Source organism: Malaclemys terrapin, chromosome 9 (assembly GCF_027887155.1).
Source record: "Malaclemys terrapin pileata isolate rMalTer1 chromosome 9, rMalTer1.hap1, whole genome shotgun sequence".
NCBI classification, from domain to species: domain Eukaryota; kingdom Metazoa; phylum Chordata; order Testudines; family Emydidae; genus Malaclemys; species Malaclemys terrapin.
In genome coordinates this window covers 11,269,629-11,292,001 of record NC_071513.1, presented here as the reverse complement: position 1 = coordinate 11,292,001, position 22,373 = coordinate 11,269,629, and the positions used below count along the sequence as shown (strand labels likewise).

Sequence of the window (22,373 nt, the reverse complement as noted above, 5' to 3'; positions counted from 1 at the left end):
TTAATTGGCTCCCTTCTTAGCCTACATTAACCCTTTCCAGACAAGTGTGGGGTTGAACACCCCCATCCACTGTGCATAAAGTTAAATATGTGCATAAGTCTCTGCAGAATTGCAAATAAAACAAATCAACTGTCAGAAATGTGTGGGGGGGGGCTTCTGAATTACACTGGATGGAGCCGATTTAGGGCCAGATAGCAGCTGGCCTCTGCATGGATGCATGAGGTAGAGGACAATGCTAGGACTCTTCCCTCTTATCCCATCTTCTCCAGCTGCCAGCCACACTCACCCTCCTGCTCTGTCCTGAGTGCAGGCACTAGTTCCTGCTAGCAAGCCGGGGGTGGGGAAAGGGGCACAAGCTACATCAGAAGTGGCAGAGGGCTGTGGGGGAAGTAGGCCCAAGACACCACTCCTCTTTGCGCCAGTCAGCAGAGCTGCTGCACAAGGGAACATCAAGCTGTGCCCTGCGATGTCTAGAGTAGCAGGCTGCTCTAGCTGTATGTCAGGGAGCTCCGGGAGGCGCTGTACCTCCTTGGGTTCCTCATAGTGCTACTCCTGTGTACCCCCCACCCCTTACTTAGGGCTGTGGCCAAAAGCCATTGCAGAGCCCATAGGAATGTATGGCCTTCATTGTAATTTGGAACTTGCTGTTCACGTCTTTGTGCCTGAGGGCAAATACCCAGCAAAATAGAGGTCCTGTAAAGTCTCTCTGATTTGAACTATCAAACCTTCAGCATGTGCTCATCACTATTAAAGCAGATTTGGGGATGAGATCACCTCCCCAAAGGATTCGGTCTAATCAGGACTTTTCAGAGCAAACCTGTTATTTCTAGATACACTCTGCCTGATTCAACCTGCTCTCACTATTCCAGGACTCCGGTGTCGGGTGGGTGGCGGGGGCGTGCTGGTGCTGTTTTTTCATTTCAGTACACACAAACCACAGGAGAACGATGCAATGGCAACAGACAGAAGTTCTGCTGTGAGACCTGGATCCAGCTATTGTAAACTGGCTTCCAATGCAGTGTGGACGCTCAAGTATGGGCTTGGAAACACTGAGTCCACAAGCCCGACTCCCACAAGGCCAAGCTTAGTGTGCTGTATAGACATACCCTGTGATAACACTGAGCCTGTATTGTACAGCTTCCCAAACTGTCTTGAGCCCTGTACATCGTAGCAATTGTTCCTTCACTGTCAGAATGGTTCGATCCATTATAAAGGAAGATTTGTTAGTGAAGGTTCATAAATATCTAAAAATGTAAAGAGCCCTATCATTGCTACATATTTATTAGTAATTATTTTAGTTGTGCCTTTATGTTGTTACATTAAGGCACCTGTGCATGACAACATCAGTTTGATTTTTAATCATCCTTACTTTCCTTCAAAAACACTTCAGTCCTGCAGTTGATCTTTCTGACCTCTGGACAGTTCTTGTATGCTTCAGGCTGATTTAGGTCCCAACCCTGCAAGTGCTGGGGCATAGGCAAACTTCTGCCCCCATGCAGAACCCCACTGGCTTCTCTCTGGGTGGGAAACAGTTTCCCATCCTATGAGAATATTCAAGATTTTGAATTTTTTTCCTGTCCTGAACTGGGACAAAGACGAAATCTCAAAAATGTTCATAAACCACAAATCTGACTTCATATCCATTTGTTCTCCCACGTGGACCCAGGATTGGGGCCTTAGAGATGTCATCAGTTCTGTAAACCCAGGAACCTTGTTTGTTTTCAAATTGCCTACCTCACAGCCTCAGGCCATCTGCTTTTTCTCTGGGGAGAACACCAACACCATGGCACTGCTCTTCCGGAAGGAAGAGGTGCTGCTATGGACAGTCATGTTCCCTCATAGAACAATGATAATGTTATTCCCTACATGCTGCTCAATGAGGCATCTAGAATACTCAAGACCTGATCCTGTGACGTGCCACACGCCCTCAGCCACTAGGCTGACATGAGGAACTTCTATAGGCTTCTATGGAAGCAAAGGTGCCTAGCACTTCCCAGGATTGGGTCCTGAAACCAATTAAAAGTCAAATGTGCCCAGCTGAATAACAGAAAATTTAAACAACTCTGTATGACAAGTGAGCCCTTTAAAAGGAGCATTAGAAGCCTGGCAGACATTCAGTTGGCATACTCGCACAGAATGGGGAAAAACACCACATAGCTAGTGATGCGTAAAGGGCATATCTCAACAATTTCCTTCTTGAAAAATCCTCTTTTAGAATCATCTAAGTACTGTTTACTAATAAATCCATCAAAACCAGCTGTCTACAACACATAGCTGTTAGTCCCAGGTTTTGAATGAATTCAGCATCTGAGATTTTGTTGGTAAGGTCAGGCTCAGAATGATAACAGTTTGGCACTTCACTGGTTGATATGCTTCCTCTCCCAATCCACACAGGTTGTCGGTTGACCAAAGTCTTCCTAAATGACTCATGACCCATTTTGTGCTCTGGAATTATTTTAGTTGTCAGAAGCCTTTTCTGCCCAGGACCCATAACTCCATTCACAATTCCCATCTATATCTTCCGTGACATATGAACCTTCCCTCCACAGGAATAATATATCTGCCACAACAGATGTCCCTCAGTGTGTCAAACCTTGAAGCCTGCCATGCAGTACTGAGAACTAATGACACACCGAGATAGAAGACCACATGGACTTTACTTGCAGGAAGATGTGCTTTGGGCATGTCATGTTCACTTCACAGCCCAGTTTGATATTATTTGTAGGTAGATGAGGGGAAAGCAGAGGTGGGAGTGGAGAAAAGAATTCTGACCATGTAAAACTTGACCAAAGCAGCGGCACTCATCCTCCCAGCCAACCACTCATCATTTAATTACTAGCCACGTGACTAGTTCCGTTTAAAATGCCTCCAATGGGCTTCCCCACTGGATAGAAATTTTACCCTCAGGTGCCACTACTAATGCCTTCATCATGCCTGGAAAGTCAACACATTCATGGCACTTTTGATCCTAGGGGCTGAGCATTCCAAAGGCCAAGGGCGGTAGAAAATGGATGACATGAGACACCTGGGACTAGAGGCTATATAACTGACACACGCCCTGCCTAGAGGGTCAGGGAGAAAGGGACAAACAGGACAGAAAGGATACATTCCCAACAAGTGTAGGATTTCATATTCCCTGCAGTGACATAGATTGGCAAACCCCAAGCCAGACTGGTACAATTGCAGACTTGATGCATTACACAGCCCATTTCTTAGGTTTCAATCTGATTTTCTCTCTTTATTTTCATGATGCCTTGTTTTGCTTCTTCAACGCCCGTTTTTGCAGACACGTTGTTTTACCCCTTCAGGATATGAAGTTCCCAGTTTTCAACTTCTGCAAAGAAGCAGTGAAGGAACGACATTTAGAGCCCGCTCCACTCCAACTCTGTCCAAAGGGCACAGATCGGGGTCCCACAAAGCTTGCAGGGGAGCCATGAGAAATGCCCAATGACTACAGATGCAAATGGAGCCTAAGAAGCCAAACATGACACATTATAAGCCATGGCTTTGCTGTGAGCTGGATTGTGCCACCCTCGCTCCCACTGATAATACCATACACCAGAAATAGTCCCATTGAGTTCAATGGGGCTGTTTGCAGAGTAATCTGCTACTGCGCATGGTTAAAGGAATAGAATTTGCCTGTAGCGTTTGCTGTCTGCCGCGTTCTCTCTGCTTGCAGGGATCCGTTTCATTCCTCAGTTAGACTTATCTCATTACTTCTGTTCTGAATCCCATTATTTTTACTGCTGGCACACAGCCATCCTGATTGCCGTCAATTTGCAAGATTCAAAATAAAATGTAAATGAAAAAACAAAACCATTGACACGGATGCAATCTCAATGGGGAAGTATAATTAAGGAATTGGATGCAAATAAATGGCTTGCTCAGGTATGAGAAGTCGAGAATAAATAATAAGAGGGAACACACAGTCAGGAGAAAGGATACCTCCATCATTTAATTATGACAATGGAAAACATTTTGTCCGACAAATATTTAATTTTAAAGCCTGTCCGCAGGAGAGATTCTGGAAATCACTGATCAGATGAGGGCCCAATCCTGTTGTCCTTACTTAGGTGTGTAACAAATCCTTAATGATTTGACACTGAAGACTGACTCATGTTGTAAATAAAAGGTCTCTCTCACGAGTCTTATAATTAACATAGCCGTCTGTGGAAAAGGGGCAGAAGGAGCAAACTACAGCTTCAGGATTTGAAACTCAGTTTCTCCTTCCCTGGTAGGGAGAGGAAATCAATGATGCTTGACTTTCATAAAAGAGAAGAAAGGTTTCCAAGGAACCATGGGCCTGATCCTGCAAGGTGCTGAGTGCCCTCATGGGATCATGTCGCTGTATGTCGAGCCTGCTCCTGCAAACCCTTCCCCACATGAGGTTCCCAATGGCTTCAGTGGGACAGTTTGTGTGAATAAGGGTTTGCAGGACAGAGGCCTGAAGTCAACACAGAAGCAAACTAAAATATTAGTTGTATTGATGGACCATGTAGAGACAGTTTCCAGTACATCTATCAAACAGGCTGATGGTGTTCTAGTTAACTTAAGTGCAAAGCAATGGAATCCTTTAGTTGCTGAATAAAATATTGTACAAAGCTGATCTATAAGATCATCCACTGTTAGGGCGACCAGATGTCCCGATTTTATAAGGACAGTCCTGATATTTGGGGCTGTGTCTTATATAGGCACCTATTACACTTCACCCCCATCCCAATTTTTCACACTTGCTGTCTGGTCACCCTATCCACTGTACAAGCTCCATTGTTATATCTGAATTGGAACAGTGCATGCCAATGCTATTGGTGCTGCGTTACTCTATTTGTTGAGTTAAAAATATAAAATCCATATTGAATTTAAGCCAACACTTTAAGTACCTTATTATGTAGGCCAGGCCCAGTTTATAGAGTTGGAGCTGAGTTCTGATTAGTGAGACAAGGACATGTTTTTTTCCTAGACGTTCAAACACACACATGGAGTTTGATGGAAGAATTGTTCTGGAGTTGGGGTTGGAAGGCAGAGAGAAAGAAGAAGTGATTGGTGGTGGTAGAGATGAGAGGAAGTGCATAAATAGCTTTGGAGTCTCCCCGAGCTTCAAAGCATAAGCCATCCTCATATACTCAGGAGAGCTGTATGTACCGTCAATTGTCTCCTGTGACACTAACTTCTGAGGTTGGATTTTCTCCTCTGTATATTTTAGCTCATTTAGTGAAGTAGGAAACAGCTCACATCAAAGAAAGAAACAGACACAAGGATCAAGAAAAGAAGATAAACCCTATCTGATGGGTGCATTATAAATGCCTAGGATAACAGTAGCCAACCCATGGAACATTTTCCAAGAATCCAGGCTTTGATGCCTTTAGAGCCCAAGGACTTCAGTTCTTTGCATCATCTCCCACCATTGTACTTCATGGTTTCTCAAAGGAAATAAAAAGAGGCACCAAAAAAAAAAAAAAAAATCCCTCACTTTTAAATGTGCCGCAGTAATTTCCGAGATGAGTCGCTTTTAGAGATTGAAGTAAACAAAAAGTAGTAAGTATGGGAATTAAAATGCCCACCGGCACTTTGCTGAACTCTTGTGAGTCCCGAACCAATTTTATCTAGCACACAAAAGCGGGCTTACAGCTTGGTTTTCCTGCAGTGCAGAAGCGCAACAGAGGTATTCAATTATTCACGTTCCCTAATCTGACTCAAGTGACAAAACAATGCTGACGTGCACTTTTTCAGAGACTGCTTGTCTGCTTTACTACAGGTGGTGTGACAGACGTGTGGTTAAAATCCTGGCCCCACTGAAGTCAATGGGAGTTTTGATGCTAGATGTGTCTACACTTTGAGCTAGGGGTGTGATTCTCTGCTCGAGGAGACATGCCCGCGTTAGCTCTCATCAAGCTAGTGTGCTAAAAACAGAACATACCCACCGCAGTGCAAGTAGCGGAAGGGGCTAGCTGCCCCGAGTGCAAACTTAGCATCTCAGACAAGCAGGGACTTGGGGCCGCTAGCCCCTCCCACTGCTCCTTACTGTTGTGGCTACATTCTATTTTTAGCACACTAGCTTGATTAGAGCTAGCCTGGGTACCACTGCTGAAGCTGGGAATCACACCCCCAGCTCCAGGTGCAGACATATCCATGGACTTCAGTGGGGCCAGAATTGCACCCTGTATTTTTAAGAGCTTAGAGAACTAGTGCTCATGTTATCCACACAGCTGATCCATGGCCACATGAGCTCTCAGCCTTCGTGGACACAGAATCCACAGAAAATGCCCCTTTCCACTAAAAGTGAAGGATAATGAAAGTTGCTGTACAAGTGCAACGAATTATTAATAGCTGTAATAGTATTAAGCCTTATGGATACTCCAGAACATCCACACACACTAGAAGAGGTCTGATATGCCAATCAGTAAAGACTATATATACACTAGTCTGTACACACAGTATCATCAGCTCTTCCTGGTCCCACCTGCTCTGCACCAGCTAAACAACCAAACACTCTAGAACAGAGGAAATCACAGGAAACCGCTTGCCAGAGACTATGAAGTAAGTTAGTTCCCATTTTGCTTGCATAATAATTAGAGCTGGGTGGGAAACAGTTTCCCTTCCTATGAGAATTTTCAAGATTTTGAAATTTTTTCCTGTCCTGAACTGGGACAAAAAGTCAAAATCGCAAACCTTTTCGTAAACCACAAATCCGAAAACGTTTCAGACTGAGTCAGTCTAAATGTTTTGTTGAGCTAATTTTGAAATGTTTTGATTTTGTCCTTTTTAAACTATAAATGAACTTAAACTTTGAAACAAAAAATCATTTCAACCCCCGCAATGGAAACTTTTCATTTTCAAAATGTTGAAAAAGGATGCTTAGACAATCTTGAATTTTTGTGAACATTTTTTTGAAATGGGAAATTCATCAAAACCAACCCTTTCCTCCAAACAACTTCAGTTTTGACAAGGCAGCATTTTCAGATGAAAAAATGTGTTGTCAAAATATTCTGGCCAGCGCTGATAACGACACTTAGGCCCGATCCTTCAAACCCTTACGCTTGTACATAAATTTACTACTGCGTGTAGTCCCATTGATTTGGCACTGATTACACATTCCACTTCCACAGTGTAAAATAAAGCATGTGCATGTGTGTTGGCAGGATGCAACCCTTACATAGCACTTTTCACCTTCAAAGCCTTGTGGACTAATGACTCCCCATAATACTCCCATAAAATGGTAACTTATTAAGCTATGGGCCAGGTGGGTGAAATCCCAGAGCGATAGTGTGCAAGGGATAACATCCAGCATTTAAAAGCTAGCGTGAAAGGATACATTGGCAATGTCCCATTCATCTGATCAGGGAAAAGACACAATTTAATGTGACTAAGGCAGTCAGGTACCAGCAACAGGTATATAAATAGTTTGCAAACAAGCTCATGCAGGCGACAGCCCATTCAAAAGAAGCGCTACACAGGAGAAAACCAAAATCCATTCATGAAAGTGAGAATGTGCCATCAAGACACCCAAAAACAAAAGGGGAAAATACTAAGGTGCTAAAAATACTCACTAGTTGTCAAGGAGGAGAGTGAAACCTGCAGAATATGCCCTGACATTTCATCTCGAGAGGTATGCTGCCTGCCGGGGGCCCGTATCCGAGACGTTACGGAGGCATTGTCGAGGATTATCCGGCCCTCTGACTACTACCCCATGCTACTCATCCATGTGGGCACAAATGATACTGCGCGGTGTGACACTGAGCGGATCAAGAGTGACTACAGGGCTCTGGGAGCACGGGTGAAGGAGTTTGGAGCACAGGTGGTATTCTCTTCAATTCTTCCTGTTAAAGGTAGGGGCCCGGGCAGAGACAGATGCATCATGGAGGTGAATGCCTGGCTGCGAAGATGGTGTCGCCAGGAGGGCTTTGGCTTCCTAGACCACGGGATGCTATTCGAGGAAGGACTGCTAGGCAGAGATGGCGTTCACCTTTCGAGGAGAGGGAAGACCCTATTCGGACACAGACTGGCTAACCTAGTGAGGAGGGCTTTAAACTAGGTTCGACGGGGACAGGTGAGCAAAGCCCACAGGTAAGTGGGGAACATGGAGACCGGGGAAATGAGTCGGAAACAAGAGGGAGTGTGGGCTATATTGGCAGAGAGAAAGGAGAGTCAGGAAAAAACTGGGAGGAAAGATCAAACCAGTATTTTAGATGCCTATATACAAATGCGAGAAGTATGGGGAATAAGCAGGAAGAACTGGAAGTGCTAATAAATAAATACAACTATGACATTGTTGGCATCACTGAAACTTGGTGGGATAATACACATGATTGGAATGTTGGTGTGGATGGGTACAGCTTGCTCAGGAAGGATAGACAGGGGAAAAAGGGAGGAGGTGTTGCCTTATATATTAAAAATGTACACACTTGGACAGAGGTAGAGATGGACATAGGAGACGGAAGTGTTGAGAGTCTCTGGGTTAGGCTTAAAGGGGCAAAAAACAAGGGAGATGTCATGCTAGGCGTCTACTACAGGCCACCTAACCAGGTGGAAGAGGTGGATGAGGCTTTTTTCAAGCAACTAACAAAATCATCCAAAGCCCAAGACTTGGTGGTGATGGGGGACTTCAACTATCCGGATATATGTTGGGAAAATAACACAGCGGGGAACAGACTATCCAACAAATTCTTGGACTGCATTGGAGACAACTTTTTATTTCAGAAGGTTGAAAAAGCTACTAGGGGGGAAGCTGTTCTAGACTTGATTTTAACAAATAGGGAGGAACTCGTTGAGAATGTGAAAGTAGAAGGCAGCCTGGGTGAAAGTGATCATGAAATCATAGACTTTGCAATTCTAAAGAAGGGTAGAAGGGAGAACAGCAAAATAGAGACAATGGATTTCAGGAAGGCAGATTTTGGGAAGCTCAGAGAGCTGATAGGTAAGGTCCCATGGGAATCAAGACTGAGGGGAAAAACAACTGAGGAGAGTTGGCAGTTTTTCAAAGGGACACTATTAAGGGCCCAAAAGCAAGCTATTCCGCTGGTTAGGAAAGATAGAAAATGTGGCAAAAGACCACCTTGGCTTAACCACGAGATCTTGCACGATCTAAAAAATAAAAAGGAGTCATATAAAAAATGGAAACTAGGACAGATTACAAAGGATGAATATAGGCAAACAACACAGGAATGCAGGGGCAAGATTAGAAAGGCAAAGGCACAAAATGAGCTCAAACTAGCTACGGGAATAAAAGGAAACAAGAAGACTTTTTATCAATACATTAGAAGCAAGAGGAAGACCAAAGACAGGGTAGGCCCACTGCTTAGTGAAGAGGGAGAAACAGTAACAGGAAACTTGGAAATGGCAGAGATGCTTAATGACTTCTTTGTTTCGGTCTTCACCGAGAAGTCTGAAGGAATGCCTAACATAGTGAATGCTAATGGGAAGGGGGTAGGTTTAGCGGATAAAATAAAAAAAGAACAAGTTAAAAATCACTTAGAAAAGTTAGATGCCTGCAAGTCACCCGGGCCTGATGAAATGCATCCTAGAATACTCAAGGAGCTAATAGAGGAGGTATCTGAGCCTCTAGCTATTATCTTTGGAAAGTCATGGGAGACGGGAGAGATTCCAGAAGACTGGAAAAGGGCAAATATAGTGCCCATCTATAAAAAGGGAACTAAAAACAACCCAGGTAACTACAGACCAGTTAGTTTAACTTCTGTGCCAGGGAAGATAATGGAGCAAGTAATTAAGGAAATCATCTGCCAACACTTGGAAGGTGGTAAGGTGATAGGGAATAGCCAGCATGGATTTGTGAAGAACAAATCATGTCAAACCAATCTGATAGCTTTCTTTGATAGGATAACGAGCCTTGTGGATAAGGGTGAAGCGGTGGATGTGGTATACCTAGACTTTAGTAAGGCATTTGATACGGTCTCGCATGATATTCTTATCGATAAACTAGGCAAATACAAATTAGATGGGGCTACTATAAGGTGGGTGCATAACTGGCTGGATAATCGTACTCAGAGAGTTGTTATTAATGGTTCCCAATCCTGCTGGAAAGGCGTAACGAGTGGGGTACCGCAGGGGTCTGTTTTGGGACCGGCTCTGTTCAATATCTTCATCAACGACTTAGATATTGGCATAGAAAGTACGCTTATTAAGTTTGCGGATGATACCAAACTGGGAGGGATTGCAACTACTTTGGAGGACAGGGTCATAATTCAAAATGATCTGGACAAATTGGAGAAATGGTCTGAGTTAAACAGGATGAAGTTTAACAAAGACAAATGCAAAGTGCTCCACTTAGGAAGGAAAAATCAATTTCACACATACAGAATGGGAAAAGACTGTCTAGGAAGGAGTACGGCAGAAAGGGATCTAGGGGTTATAGTGGACCACAAGCTAAATATGAGTCAACAGTGTGATGCTGTTGCAAAAAAAGCAAACATGATTCTGGGATGCATTAACAGGTGTGTTGTGAGCAAGACACGAGAAGTCATTCTTCCGCTCTACTCTGCTCTGGTTAGGCCTCAGCTGGAGTATTGTGTCCAGTTCTGGGCGCCGCATTTTAAAAAAGATGTGGAGAAACTGGAAAGGGTCCAAAGAAGAGCAACAAGAATGATTAAAGGTCTTGAGAACATGACCTATGAAGGAAGGCTGAAAGAATTGGGTTTGTTTAGTTTGGAAAAGAGAAGACTGAGAGGGGACATGATAGCAGTTTTCAGGTATATAAAAGGGTGTCATAAGGAGGAGGGAGAGAACTTGTTCACCTTAGCCTCTAAGGATAGAACCAGAAACAATGGGTTTAAACTGCAGCAAGGGAGGTCTAGATTGGACATTAGGAAAAAGTTCCTAACTGTCAGGGTGGTTAAACACTGGAACAAATTGCCTAGGGAGGTTGTGGAATCTCCGTCTCTGGAGATATTTAAGGGTAGGTTAGATAAATGTCTACTAGGGATGGTCTAGGCAGTATTTGGTCCTGCCATGCGGGCAGGGGACTGGACTCGATGACCTCTCGAGGTCCCTTCCAGTCCTAGAATCTATGAATCTATGAATCTATGAATAAGAAGTCAGCTACAAAATGGCCTAAAGGGAACAGCTGCTCATTTTTCCTGGATTTAAAGGCCCAGCTGTGAGAAGGGCATGATGGGAATTGGGGAAAGGCTCTTCTAAGAGGGTGAAGCCATTCTGGACAGCCTAGTTGGTATCCAGTCACTCACAGCTCCCAGAAAAGGGGCTGAATTCTCACCTTACTGAGGGCCAGGAAGCCAATGGAAGTTTTTCCCAGCTGCAGGCTGTCGTGTTTGACACAGTGATGTCCTTTGATATTTTGTTTCTCTAATACAAAATCCAGCTGTTTTCTGCACATCAGCTGCTTCTGGATAAAGTCTCCGCCTCCCCCCATCACAGCTATGAACAGTTCCCCCAGCGCTAGCAAATATATATAATCGGCTCTATCTCTGGTAAACAGGCAGTGTGTTCAGGACAGTGATGTCATTATAAATTGGATATCTATATTTATCTATTTATATTCCATTTGTAATGATACCACTGTCTTGGACACATTGGCTGTTTACCAGAGCCAAGTTCAAGGGTGGGGCAAGTTTTTTATTTCTTTCTGCTAAGCAGAGCAGGTTAAAGGGGCAACATTTATAATCTCTGCCTAGGACAACAGAAAGGGTTAATCTGTTATTGCAATCAGTTAGTGGGAAGAACTGTTTGAAACAGGACTACATTAATGCGCGGTAGGGAACTTCTAGTGCATGTCAGCAGGGTCCACATAGGCCAGTTAGTGTGTGACATGCTAGTGCCAACTACAGTGTACACCCTTCTAAGACACTGTGTAGATAAGACTTAAGTGTTATTTTCCTCCTTTGACAGATGGGGGAAGTAAAGCAAATAATGGTTAAGTGAGTTATCCAAGGCCACAAAGGGAGTAAGTGTCAGAGTGAGGATTAGAATTCTGGAGTACCTGTGGCCAAGGCATGGGCCTAAACTTGTTCCCATTGAAGTCAATGGGAGAAGGAGCAAGACCCTACTGCCTCCCATCTTAATAGCATTGGTCATAATTTAATAGCAGATGAAAAATGCTTCAGTTCAAACATCACAGATAAAATAATACAGCCTGCTTCTGAGTAATGTAGGGAGGAGATGAGTTCTCACCTCTCTCCTCATAAGGGAGGATCACACTGGTAAATGCTATTGGTGGCTCAGAAACACTAACTTTAATTTAATAAAACTTTATTTTATTTATCAGAGGGGTAGCCGTGTTAGTCTGGATCTGTGAAAAGCAACAGAGAGTCCTGTGGCACCTTTAAGACTAACAGATGTATTGGAGCATAAGCTTTCATGGGTGAATACCCACTTCGTCAGATGCATGTAATGGAAATTCCATTACATGCATCTGACGAAGTGGGTATTCACCCATGAAAGCTTATGCTCCAATACATCTGTTAGTCTTAAAGGTGCCACAGGACTCTCTCTTGTTTATGTTATTTGAAATTCATGGTTCACACATGCAGAGAATATGAAGAACACTGACCTCAGCAAAATGGCCCAGATCCTTGGCTGTGACAAGAAGTGAACAGTACAATTCAGGAGGGGACTCAGAGGTGGCTCTCTCAATCCTGGGCTGGCTGAGCACTGGGCCAGGCCTCTGGCATGTTAGAGTAGCCCTGAGGTTGGTCTAGTTTACATGATTGGTAATAGCCCCAACAGAAACCTACTTGTGTCTTCTCTCCCCCAGCCCCCCAACCACATGAAGGGAGGAGACACTATGCTGTGTCTACCCCACTAGATGTCCCCCTGCACTGGGTGATCTTCCTGGACTGTCTTTATGGCCACTTTGTACGAGTGACATTGTGCAAAGGGGCCTTAACACAGATGAAAATCTGGCCAATGAGTGCAGTTGTCTTTGAAATAACAACCCACCTGTGTTGCCTGCCAAGAAATTACAAATGGAGAAAGACAGACAGACTGGTCTTTAAATACTTTTTAATGAGACTGTTCCGAAAATATAGCAACATGCTCCCTAAAGCTTTGTAAAACTGCCTAGCAGAGTGATTCATGAAACGTTAGGAGGGAGAAAGAGGCTTTTAAAAACATAAATTTTCTAAGCCTATTGATCCTTGCTGGTAACAATCAATGCCCCTGAAGTGGTGCTGGAAATGATTTAACTGCTAGTGGAGACAGGGCAAAACTTTGCTCGGCCCCCATTACAGGAAGCATGCTTGAGCCCAGCAGTTACATGGTTCTCAGCCCCAGTTCCGGGGGACCTGTTGCTGACTGTAGTTATCAGCAACAGATCAGCTGCCAGTGCAGTCAGGGTCTTAGAGAACAGTCCTCTCCCATGATCTAGCAGGCCTCAGTTTTCTTTGTACCACTACCTCCAATGGTGACTTGGATTCCCGGCTGGTTCACACGTCATCTCATTCTTGCTGTCAACACATTTATCTGAAATTAAAAATAAACCCTCCACTTGGTTTCAAAGTTTCTATACTCTTTTGTTCTTAGTTTCTGGGGCAATGACTTATATGTTGCCATTTCCGGACCCTGGTGGAACGCCTAGCATTACTCCAGTGTTTCCAGTTAACACCATGCTTTCCATTTCTCCATGTCTGACTCACTTAACTGGGTCCACCTGTGTAGTTCTCACTGCAGGATCTGACTGAACCTCAGAGCGTAACATCCTCAGGACAGTGATCTTTGTCACAGTTTAGGCCTTTGGAGTGCAATGCAAAGTTATTGGCATTCATAAATAATAACCATTCTCTATATTTCTAACACTTTGGATTTCTAGGTCCCCAAGAAGGTAATCTCTACCTTGAACATTTCTCTCTTATTCTGTAGCTGTCTTATTTTTACCCTGCCCACGTGATTCAGACAAGACATAACTCAAATGGGATAGAAGGAAATGAGATTCACCCTCTGGAAATAATCTGAGTTTTTACTTAATCTAGATAAATATGTGAGAATGTATTTTATAGACTAGTAGCCTGGCCACAGGCCTCCTTAATTCTAATCTTGGCTCTAACAGTGGCTCCCTCTGGGGACTTGATTCTCTGCCTCAGTTTCCCCATTCATTAAATGGCATAATAATTTTTCACCTCTTACAGGCGTGCTCAGATGATTAACTAGCTAATGATTATAGGACACATGGGAAAACTTATCATTGCTAAAGTAAGGATCAGAGCGTGAAGATGTAATACTGTCTAAACACCCACCATATGAATCCATTAGCAAGAGTCTGGAAACAACAAACAGCATCGTGCAATGAACTTAAATCAGGACGGCAATAAAATAAAAAAATGTGAGTGTGTGCAGCTCATGCTAAATTTTGTCATGTCACTAACTGAAAAAACTAGTCTGTTTGGTTTTTTTGATTTTTTTAACTGGAAAATAAAAGTCCAAGTCTATCTCAGTCTGATGTACCTGAAATCTAGACATAAGAAGCAGTTATCTCAGGAAACGATCACTGAAAAGCAATAGATTTTCTAGAAGACCTTACTTCCTTTCATTCAAAGAGAAATCTATATTTTAAGGAGACTTAAGTTTTAATCAAAGCTCTTCTTTAGGTTTGTCGAAGCCAGGAAAAGTGACAAGAACTTGAGCAAAGCAATTGCTTGTTGGCTGTTGATTCTTGATGAGTAATACTATTTGAATATTATTATGGCTGATTAAATTTGCATTGCTAATAGGGAACATGCCATATGCCTCACACACCTGTAGAGTGCAGCTCCTAGTTTTGAAAGGTTATTAGCTTTTATGTTCTGGCAAGAAAGAATTTATGAGAAACCCTCTGGCAAATGGGGATGTACAGGAATGCATTAGGTTTTGTGCTGCCTCTCTCGTTTCCAATCTTGCAAAGTGGGCACTCTGCTTGTTTAGCCACAGAAGACTTGGAACACACAAGCTGCTTGCCAAGATAACTGTAGCATCAGTGGAAAGAGGAAACCTTGTGTTGGTGCAGGACAATACATCTTACCACACAGCTCTGGCATTGGAGTTGCTGCTAAATCAGCCCAAAGCCTCATTTGGGAGGGCGGGGGAAAGAGAGATAATTATGTCTCTGTCTCCACTGAAAGCTTTTTTAAAAAAAGAAAAATCTAATTGCTGTTCTCTAGATGGCTTCTTCTGAATTCTAAATGGTTTTGGGAGGGGGGGGAGGAACTTGATAATGGGGAAAAGAAAACCCTGATTTAAGAGTTTTGTCATCATTAGGGATTGCTGAAATTACCTGCTTCTCCTTTAGGTTACTTTCTAAAAATTAAACAGATTCCCCCCCATATAATAGTGTGCCACAAAGACAAGTCCCTCCTGATTCTAAAGAGTACAGCAATTACATGTCTCCTCTGGTATTTAAATCTACATACCGGTCATTAACCACACACTTCTTACACACTGGCTTTCCTTCAGGGAAATTTAAACAATGCCAGCAGTGGGCTTTCGCAACCTGTTCTAAAACAAAGCTCACGATCTGGGCACACTTAAAAACTCACCCTCTTCCTGGGATGTGGCTTTATTAACAGAGAAACAAACAGTGTGTTAAGAAAATTCAGCTCAAGCCTTCTCTCCAGACTTGCATCTCATCTCTTGCGAATTCCACTCCCACCTCTGATATCCAAAGAAACCACATGCGGTAGGTTTACCCATTAACACTTTCCTTAGAAGGGTCAATACCTGAAAACAGAGTGGTGGGGTTTCAGGCAAACCCTGCCAGTCTATTACTATATGTGAGACACATTTTGCTGCCGTGGAGGATAGTTGGCTGACAATTGTAAAGATTTCAACCAGGAGAGTCCATGAAGGATAACTTGATGTGCCGTGAAAAGAAACCTAGACCAACCAAAGTTGTAAATACTGCCAGTACCAAGAACTAATCAAACACTATGGAAACAGCATATGTGAATAGTCATTCAATTTCCAAAGCCTAATCTATTTCAAAATGCTCATAGAGCCTATTGGTTTTAAGGGGAGTTAGACACCAAAATACCTGTGAGGCTCTGGGCCTAAACCCACATACTCAGAGCACTCATGGTAAAATTAGCCATGTGTAGATATTAAAGTATCTGCTATCTGCTTTTACTAGCTTCCAAGTAACTTGACTCTTAAGCAGGGGGCATCTTTCCACAGAAGGGTAATAAATAGCCAGCACATTTACAGGATGTAATAAGTGTAATGTACAACAGGTGCCTAAGGCTCATTAATGTAGGAGCCCCAGAGTCAGAAGGGAATCTATGGTTGTGAAAACATAACTAATAGAACGAAAAAGAAGAGTGACCTTTTGCAGTTTACAAGCAAAAGCGACCATTTTCTATGAGCCATCTAGGCACCTTGAACATAGCGATGAGCAGGGTCATAAACCACAAGAACATTGTTTCTTCCCATAGGTTTTCTTTACCCTTCCCTGACATATATTCCTTCCTAGACAGGAAGCTAGTAACACAGGGACATGAAAACTGCCAAGTAATCGAGAGATTCCAGTGGATACTGAACACCTGTGGGGAGAGCCACATGTTACTAATATAAACCAATCAGACCTATATTGAAACAAACCAGGGGGTAATGAAACACATGCAAGGACTTAAAAATTAATTTCTCACAAAATACTAGAGATGCCTCACTGGTTTGGTGTTGACATTGCCACGTACTGGGACACCTCATTAGAGAATGTTCCTAGTAACGAGTATGCCGTGTAACTGTAGCCATGTCAGTCCCAGGACATTAGAGAGAGAGAAGGTAGGTGAAGTAATATCTTCTATTGGACCAACTTCTGCTGGTGTAGGCATAGCCTAATACAAATGAAACACTTTCTCGTCACTGTAGATAATCCACCCAGAGGCAGCAGGTAGGTCAATATAAGAATTCTTCCATTGCCTTAGTGTTGTCTACATCAGGGGTTAGGTTGGATTATTCGTCTCTCAGGCTGTAGATTTTTCACACTCCCGAGAGACATAGCTATGCTGACGTAACTTTTCAGTGTAGACCGGCCCTTAAAATACCTTCCTCCCTCCCCCCAAAAAACAACCACGAGACACTGCCAGGTTCAGATATGTTTGGGTTATTTATTTTTCTGCAGATGACACGTTTTGAATGAAAAGAACATCCAAAGATTTCACAATTCAGGGATGGAGGGAAGAGGTAATTGAAAAGATTAAGGGAGATTTAGCTGTGCGTTTCTGATCAATTTATGACAGGAGTCTACTGGCTTAAACCCATCTTGAAATTTGCAGAATTAGGGCCTGGTCCACCACTTCCCAGAAGTCAACAGCTAGACTCCTCATTGACTTCAACAGGCATAGGGTTGAACCTGTAAAATATTATGTTGTGGTCTATCCCTGCTACTTACATTGGGCGGTACCCTGGGGCTGGATCCTGCACCAATTAAGGGAGGGATTTTCAAAACACTTATGTGAGTTGGATCAATTGGACTTGTGTTCCTAAGTCACCTAGACACTTTTGAACCCCCTTCCCCCTGTAAATGAATGGGAAGATTGCAATTGACTTAAGTGGGCGCAGGACTAAATGCAAGTACTACTCGCTATGAGTAATAGTAATAAGAATCAGGCTCTTTGTTTTCAGAGTCGCTAAAGACATGATTCTGCCTCTCTAACTCCTGAAGAGTAGTTGCAACTTACTCGCTGATTAGTCCCATTGATTTTAGTGGGACTCCCTGTGCTACTCTGGGAGACTAATGGTGGCAGAACAGGGCCTACATATTATTGCACAGCCCTGACCTTCATGCTGCAAAAGCCATCTAGCACTTTAAGTTCATGTAAACATCCTTGTTGCCTTCTCCCCCCACTCCTGCAGTGTGTAACTGACGCAGATTTCCATTCACAAGACAAAAATTAATAAGAAAGGGTTTCTCACTCTAGCAATTAACACACACCATCTGAATCAATGCAGGTTTACACAGTGCTCATTGCATATGGTGCCCCACTGCCATGAACAGTAGCAGGATGAAGGCACAGGAAGCAAATACCAACCTAAAGAAATTGTTACACTTATGTGTCATTATCACAGCTCAACTGACACTTCCTGTGGGTCAGGTGGCAGACTGGGGCATTTATAAATGCTCTTTCAATACAATGGACACGGGAAAGGATATGAGCCAGGATTACTGGTATGGACGAAAGACCAATCTTTGCCTGGATTTGTGGGATGCAGAATGCAGGGGGGGATGAGAGAAAGTAAACAACCTTTCTTCCCTCCTTCCCGCATTAGCCCCCGGCAAAATTCTAGTCCCTGAGGAGGGCCAAAGGAGACAGGGAGGGAGAGGGTGGAGCCATGGCTGTTCCAGCGGAGCTGGCTGGGTATGCAGAATGGTGAGGGGGGCGTGAGACTGTGTAGCACCCCATGCAGGGGTATAGCAGCGTGCACCCTCCCCCTGTGCACCAGGCCTTCTACCTCCCTGAGACACAATGCTTCCCGGTGATCCCTCTGTAGCAGTACGACGCTACACTGTCACCCTAACATTGCCTTACCCTAGTGAATCCCCCAATGGAGGCCAGCTCACTGCCTTAGGGGGCTTATTACTGGACCCCCGTATGTGGGAAAGAGGGTGCCGTTTTCAACTCTCTGCACCGTCGAGTGAAATTCAGGTTGCTCTTGCTGCGCCTTCTGTCACGGTTGCCCTTGTATCTAGCTTTGCCATAAGGCTAAGAGAAGCTACTTAAAATCTTAATGACACACTCATCTCTTTCCCCAACCTTAGGAAACTGTAATGTCAGCCTTTCTCTTCCATACTGTACAGTGAGCTCAAGGGCAGGTAGTGTTTCATCATGTAAATCCTTGCCCTCTACACGCTAAACTGGGAAGGACCTTGAATGTTCTGTTTAAATTTAATTTATAAACGAGAAACGTGAAGTTTCTTAAAAGAGCACGTCAGTAAATTAGCATCAATTTTTGCAGCCTTGTCAAGGATTAGCAGTTTTAATCAATTTCAAGCGTGAATTAGGAATTAGAAAATAGAGCTGAGATATTAATAACAAGCAGCTCAATACGTGCCCTTAATTTGCTTAAATTTAAGGGGTGGTAGAAATGTTTATGCACACGGTAGAATGTGCTGAGTAGGTAAAACAAAAATGAGTTTACTGGTACTATAAACCTAATGGGATGTTTGGGATAAAGCCCTGGTTTCCGCATCCGTCTTTCAGTGCTCTCGGTTTGTGCTCTCATTAACTTGGGTGTACAACACAAGTAATTCCACTTACATCTCTGGAGTAACACAGGTGCAAAGCTGTGCCGGTGAGCACAGGACTAAGGCCTCGGGGTTGCCGCAGAACGTGCAGTCTGGTGACAATGTGCAGATATGCAGTTCGACTTTTAACTTTAAAACAATCCTAGCGATTACCGGGAGCCTGCTTTATATTCCCATCAATTAATTTCATCTGATAATGTGGGTTCATAACCCTCAAGAACGAGGACTCATCTGATATAAGGAAACATAGGCGCTGACTCTGCAGGTGCTCCAGCCCTGGAGCACCCATGGGAAAAAACAGTGGGTGCAGACCACCCACCCACCGATCAGCTGTTCGGTGGGTCCGGGGAGAAGGGGCGGTGTGGCGGCAGGAAGAGGCAGGACGGGGAATGCTTGGGGGCGGAGCGGGGGCAGGAAGTGGAGCTAGGGCCTTGGGGGCAGGGTGGGAAGAAGTAGAGCGAGCATGGGGGCAGGAAGAGGAGGAGTGAGGACAGAGCATGATTGGGGGAAGGGGCTGAGTGGGGGGAGAAAGTGGAGCTAGGGCCTCGGGGGCAGAGTGGGAAGATGAAGAGCGAGTGTGGGGCCTTAGGGGAAGGGGCGGCATGGGGACATGGCCTCAGGGCAGAGACGGGGTGGAGCACCCACCCGGAAAGAATAAAGTCGGTGTCTGTGTAATGAAAGGTTTTAACCTAGGAAGAGACAAAGCACCTTTCTCAAGCGGAGGCTGGATTTCAGTCCTTGCTTTCATCCTGTAGTGAAATAGGGACCCGAGTTCTCCTTTAAGACGAAAAGTCTCTTTTTTCACTACAAAGTGGAAAAACAAGAAGTAGTTTACAAGCTTGCACCACAACCTCTTCCGGGGAAAGGTTACATTTAAACAGTTATATATAATATACTAATTGTTATGATTAATTTGTTATCTAGGGGTTTGCATAAACAAACACAATATTATCAATGTTGAAAAGAGAACTGCCAAACCGAAAATCCCTCTTGACACAGCAATCAGGGCCGGCTCTGGCTTTTTTGCCGCCCTAGGCAAAAAAGCCACCCGCCGCCTCCCCCCCAGCGCAGCAGGGGAGGGCGCCGAGCCCTGCCGCGGGCCCGCAATCCCCGACCGGCCGGAGCGCCGGGGGGAGGGCGGCAAGCCCGCCGCGGCTCCACTCTCCCCGGCGGCCAGAGCGCTGGGAGGAGGGCAGAGAGCCCGGCCGGGGCTCTCCGCTCTCCCTGGCGGAGAGCCCCCAGTGGCCAGAGCGCCGGGAGGAGGGCGGAGAGCCCGGCCGGGGCTCTCCGCTCTCCCCGGCGGCCAGAGCGCCGGGGGGAGGGTGGCGAGCCCGCTGCGGCTCCGCTCTCCCCGGCGGCCGGAGCGCCGCGGGGAGGGTGGCAAGCCCAGTCGCGGCCCCGCTCTCGGGCCGGAGCGCCCCGCTGCGCTGCCCCCCTCCAGGCGCCGCCCCAAGGACATGCTTGGTGGGCTGGTGCCTGGAGCCGGCCCTGACAGCAATCCATATGTATAATACTGGCCTACAGAGATTACCCAATGCATTTCAAAGCAGAAAAATGCCCACGTGTAAATCCACTGAGGGAGAGGTGGGATGATCCAGTTGCTAGGGACAAGGCTAGGACCTGAAAGTCCTGGCTTCAAGACTCTGCTCTGCCACCGCCTTCCTGTGTGACCTTGGACAAGTCACTTAGGCCTTGATCCTCAAATGTATTGAGCTCCTACTTTCCGTTTCCATTGAAATCAATGGAAGTTAAGAGCCTAAATACCTTTGAGGACCTGGCCCACTGGGCACCAGTTCCCCACCTATAAACTGGAGACACAAGCACTTCCCTAGCTCCCAGGGGGTGCTGTGAGGATAAACTAAAGATTGTAATATGCTCAGCTATTATGGAAAAGTGGGCCAGCGAAGTACCTTAGCTAGATAAAGTCCCGATCCCACATTGTCAGAAATAAAGGGCAGTGTCCATTAAAATTCTGGGATGTAAGCAGTCTTTGGATCTCAATGTCATCTTCAGCCTCAGCAATTTGATCACCATGATTATATATAATAGATTGTTACAGAGGAGAGGTTCTCAAACTTTCTCCACTCAGGAACTCTGCACCAGCCCTGGTTTCTCCTTATGATCGACAATCCGGCAATTCTTTGCAGACATTCACAGTACAAATCATTTTTTGCATTGAAGTCAGTAAGTAAATGCTTCCTTCCCTTCTAAATGAACATGCCATTTTGCTGAAAAGGTAATTGATACTTTGGCACCTTCAAAAATGTAAATGCATGTCTGAGGCTAGCACTGAATAACCCTTATGTGAACTAGGAACTATTATACACATATGCGAACAATTAAGATGCATGGTTAGGAGATACTTCTTGTGACAAACATGGTAATTTCCTACAATATCCTGGCTTAATGAATTATGTTTAAGGATTTTTGTATCACTGTATTAAAAATGCAAATACAAATGTTATGTATTATAGTGGGATTGTATGTAATGTCTCCAGGGGGCTGACGTGACTAATGTAACCACTGGGAAGTGTTAAGAACTTCAAAGAACTATTTGAAACCATGGGCCAGACGAGAATGAACTTTAAAGTTAAGTGAGTTTCCCAAGAAATCTCTAGAGGAAGGTGTATGCAAACATACCCTCTTCCGGTTACGCAAGAACTCAGCCTTTTGAAGCTTCACCCTGTGGGGGAAACCTGATCACCTATTAAATGAGGACAAGATCAGAGACCCAAACTATATAAAGGAGTGACTCCTTGTTCTGAGCAAAAGGGGTTATGAACTTGTAACTGCAGAAAGCCCCCTTTGGGTTTGGGAACTGACCACCTGCCACAGTCCTTGTTGGAGTTGGGGCTGATCTCTGGTAAGCCTATTAGCATGTGTGTAGTTTTTTATTGCTTTTAATGTTTTCACCTTAAGAACAAATGTGCTTGCTTAGAAAGGGCTGTGTGGGTAATTATGCTGTTTGTAGCCTCCGAGGAGAAGGCAAAGCAGACTGGCTGAGAGAGTCTGACTTGCAGTGGAATTCACAGTGTAGGCAGGGAACGGCGTAGCCTGGAAATAACCCTCTCAGGAAGGAGAGAGATGCGTGTGTCTGCCCAAGACTGGTGATGGCTAAGGAGCCGGGATCCTAAAAGTGGGTGCCCTGCGGCACCACAGAGGGGGAATAGAGGTGCAGTTGCCCTGAACTGTG

At 44.5% G+C, this 22,373-nt stretch overlaps 1 long non-coding RNA gene across 2 annotated transcripts in view; it reads right to left on the bottom strand.

Moving 5' to 3' along the window:
• LOC128843365 (uncharacterized) overlaps positions 1-20,016 on the bottom strand; it is a 93,037-nt gene extending 73,021 nt beyond the window's left edge. For both annotated transcript variants that reach the window (XR_008446230.1, XR_008446231.1), the window contains exon 1: positions 19,889-20,016. This is a non-coding gene — a long non-coding RNA (uncharacterized LOC128843365). The remainder of the gene's footprint in view (positions 1-19,888) is intronic.
• Positions 20,017-22,373: the final 2,357 nt, after the last annotated feature.